The sequence below is a fragment of the Coffea eugenioides genome, chromosome 5, assembly GCF_003713205.1.
Source record: "Coffea eugenioides isolate CCC68of chromosome 5, Ceug_1.0, whole genome shotgun sequence".
Lineage (NCBI taxonomy): Eukaryota > Viridiplantae > Streptophyta > Magnoliopsida > Gentianales > Rubiaceae > Coffea > Coffea eugenioides.
The window spans coordinates 15,642,492-15,646,409 of NC_040039.1; the positions used below are offsets into that span (position 1 = coordinate 15,642,492).

The window sequence follows — 3,918 nt, forward strand, 5'->3', positions numbered from 1 at the left end:
TCACCTCCATTTTGTTTGGTAACTCCCCTTGGTTCCTATTGTTGAATGAATTGGCAACACTTATATTGGATGATGAACTAGTACCAACTTTTGGCTTGTTTACTAAGCAACTTAACCACATTGTTCATTTAAGTGCTCAACATGTTAAGAGTATCCAATTTCAACATACTTGCTTGTCTTCTCGAGTTATCTCACTCATTTATCCATTGATAATTATTAGCCGCCATTTCCATTAAATTTTGAACTTCTAGGGGTGATTTTCCCATTAACACTCCACCTGCGGTTGCATCAATTATAGTTTTAGTTTGAAAAGACGAGTCATTATAAAATGTTTGCACTATAAGCTAATCGAAAAGTCTATAATGTGGACATTTCTTTAGCAAGTTCCTAAACCTTTTCCAAGTTTCATATAATGACTTACCATCATGTTGGCTAAAACTAGTTATATCCATTCTAAGTTTAGCCATCTTGCCGGGTGAGAAATATTTATTTAAGAAAATATAAAATAAATCATCCCATGTAGTGAAAGTATTAGAAGCATAAGAGTACAACCATATATTGGCTTTATCACGCAATGAAAAAGGAAATAACCTAAGTCTAATAGTTTCTTCACTTCATTCATTTTTATAGTATCATATATCTCTAAACATGTAGCCAAGTGAGCATTTAAATCTTCTACGGCATTACCTCCAAATTGAGACTGTTGAACCGTTTGTATGAGAGATGGTTCAATTTCAAAATTATTAATATTTACCATAATCCTTGCTATGCTTATTTGTGATCTTTACATCCCCAGTAGAGCAAAATTTCCAAGGGCTCGCCTATTTACTTCTTGTTCCGCCATTTCTTCTTCAAAAAGCAATTCAATAGAGATTCCCTCTATTTGGTGTTTTTCTCCTCCACGTATAATGTACTCTTTCTTTATCTCCTTATTATCCTTCAATTTTTGTATCAAAATGAGTAATAACTCATAAAACTCGGTGCATTCACTATATATATTAACCTTGAAATTTCACACCAAACTCTCTGAAATAGATTAAAGAAAATTTAAAAAAAATAAATCTAAACTAATAGGGATTGTTAGGTCCTAATATTGCCGCTTTCTGGCAATGGCGCCAAAAACTTGACGAATTTCAAACATGCATTCAAATTTAATTTCAAATACTCTCGTTATCTGCAAGTATATAGGTCGTAACTATAGTTTAGGAAGTATAAGGGTCAATCCCATTGGGAGCTTTAATTTCAATTACTAGATATTTATTCCACTCTGTTATTTAGACAACAAATAAGATAAGCAATAAAAGTAATTATGTCAAATAAACTAGAATTGTAAATAAACTTGTAGATGAAATCTTTGAAAAAAAATTACCAAATACAAAGTTCTAGGGCATAGATTCCACTTATGGTCAATAATACAAGTGAAATGATCATTCTCTTGCTACTTACTCTTGTCTTATTAGGGATTCATTTCCAAAGTTAATCAAGACTCACTCTCATGATGAATTGATTGTCACTAATATCATTCTTCCCTACTCTCATGGTGAAGATATAAATGTTAGTTCATATGGTTCAAGAAATGCAACAAGAAAATTCACCCAAGTATATCACTAGTCTTGTGTGTCTATTCTTTAAATTCCATTCATTCTTTTTTCATTATTATTACTTAATTTTATTGATTAACATCACTAAATGATTTGCAATTGGTGATCAAGCAATTACAAATGTTAAAGCAAGAACAAATGGACTAAAAAGTATAAAATCTAACAAAAATAATTTACATACAACTCATATTCACGGTTCCATTAGCTTTATCTATTCCCCAGAAAAAAAATATTTGGTTCATCATGAAGAGAAAGCAACAAAGTATAAAGGTTCCATGTAACAATTCATATTGACAAGGCTAAAAAGGAAGACTTGAGAAAGCTTAGTCAATGAAGAACAAAGCTCTTCAAGATCTTCAAAGGAGTTTGTTACAAAAAGATCCTTTTGAATGAACTTCTACAAGTGTTTATCTTCAAAAAGAGAAAATTACTACTACTACTACTTCTACTATTTGGAGGAACTAACTTCACTTCAATTCTTAACTCTTACTCTCCTTTTTACTCCACAACTCCTCTCATTAAACTAGCCACAATTTCATCTATTTATAGGAAAATTTTTCTTTATACAAGATAAAAGAGAAATCATCTTCACCATGTGAACACAAGCAAAAGTAATGCTTCAAAAGAGAAGAAAGAAGGCTACATGATTCTTTCAACTTTGCAATGCTCAAAAAGTGTTAATGAAACTTCTTGACAAGTTAATCTTGCCTCCTTTATGTCGCATCAATCATGGTTGGTCCAACTAGCACCAATTCATCAAGAAGAATCAAGCTGCACAAGTTTTACAACTTGCAAAAGTAGGAACTAACAGAGAAACCAGATCTCAAAACCGGACCTTGGATGAGAATCAATTTTGAGGACCGGTTTCTTCTCAACACAAATTTTCGTCAACCAGTTTCGAACCGTTGCTTGGTTAAGAAATGGTTTCTTGCCCTATTTTCTAACTTTATTTCTTGCCCAATTTTTCGACTCTATCTTCACATACTTAAGATTTTTCTTGCTTGATTTGACGATCAAACTTCAATGAAAATTTCATTTCTTACCTGCAAAAGTAGATCATTCAAACAAGTGAATGAAAATTAATGTACTTTTATCATGAGATTACATTTACTAATAAGAGGTTTTTTCACCCTTAATGCTCTTGTTTTTAGCCAAACATGGTTTAAAATCACTTGAAATGGCCACAAAAATGAGGACCGGTTTTTTGGCAAGAATTTAAAGTAACTAGCCCCAAAATTTTTTTGGCAAAAAATAAAACTTATCCAATCCTATGCTCCATTCAGAATTCAACGAATACCAAACAAAGAAGCTTAAAAGCAAGAGAAAACATAATGTAGTATTTTTCACAAAAATAACCAAGTAATAGTGGCAAAGAGGGTTGAGGAGTTTTTTACGATGCCTTCAAGAAGACTTCATGGTGATGGTGATGGATTTCTAGTGGAGATGACTGCAACAGCAATGTCTCCCCTCTTGCTCCTTGCCACTTTTCTTTCCCTTTTGTTTTTTTAGAGAGAGGGAATTGAGAGATAGCTATAGGTGTGTGATGTTGTCTGTGTAGAGAATTTTGTGTGAGTGTGTCCGAGAGAAGGAAAAAGGAATTGTGTTGTGTGTAATTGTCAAACAAAATTAAGAGTGAGAGGGAGCCGAGAGAGTTTTTGTTTTTTCTGGGAGTTGTTGTATGAGAGTGTGTCCTGTGATGATTATGTTTGATCTTGGTCCAGAAAAATCAACAAAACAAACATGGGTGGTGGAGTGTTTTTTTTGGGTTAATAGTACATTTGGTGAAAGAGAAAATGATTGGGGTATGTGGGTTTCAAAAAATTTTGTTAGAATTTTTCCCTTTTTAAAAAAAAAACTTTCAAAAATAAGGAAAATAAGAAAATTCACATCAGCATATATGAAAATAAATTATCAATAGGCAATAAATATTTCTTTTTTTTAAAAAAATAAATTTTATTGATTTATGGAAAAGTCACATAAGAAACAGGAGCGCACAGCTACCGAACCCTCCTACGAAAGCTAGGGAACCCTAATCTATCCAAAAGTATATCCCCACGAACCAGAGGGGGGAGCACCGCAAAGGAGGTAAACACGGAGTCAGTGCCCTCCATCGCACCCATCTTAGCCAACCTGTCCGATGGCTTGTTTGCCTCTCTGTAACAGTGCTTGATGGATCGAAACAGTTGTCGATGTTGCATAAGCTTGTCCAGCTCCACCTGCAACCGCCAAGGAACTAGGGATAACGAGTCCACCTCCAGGTGCAGTACCAAATATCCCCAAGCAACGCATTGATTGACTCCGAAAAGTAAGGCCTTCA

General features: G+C 33.7%; 1 non-coding gene across 1 annotated transcript; it reads left to right on the forward strand.

Annotated features, from left to right (window-relative positions):
• Positions 1-354: 354 nt before the first annotated feature.
• LOC113772625 lies at positions 355-461 on the forward strand. The gene has a single exon (XR_003468594.1). It is a non-coding gene; the product is annotated as a small nucleolar RNA R71 (small nucleolar RNA).
• The last annotated feature ends 3,457 nt before the right edge of the window (positions 462-3,918 follow it).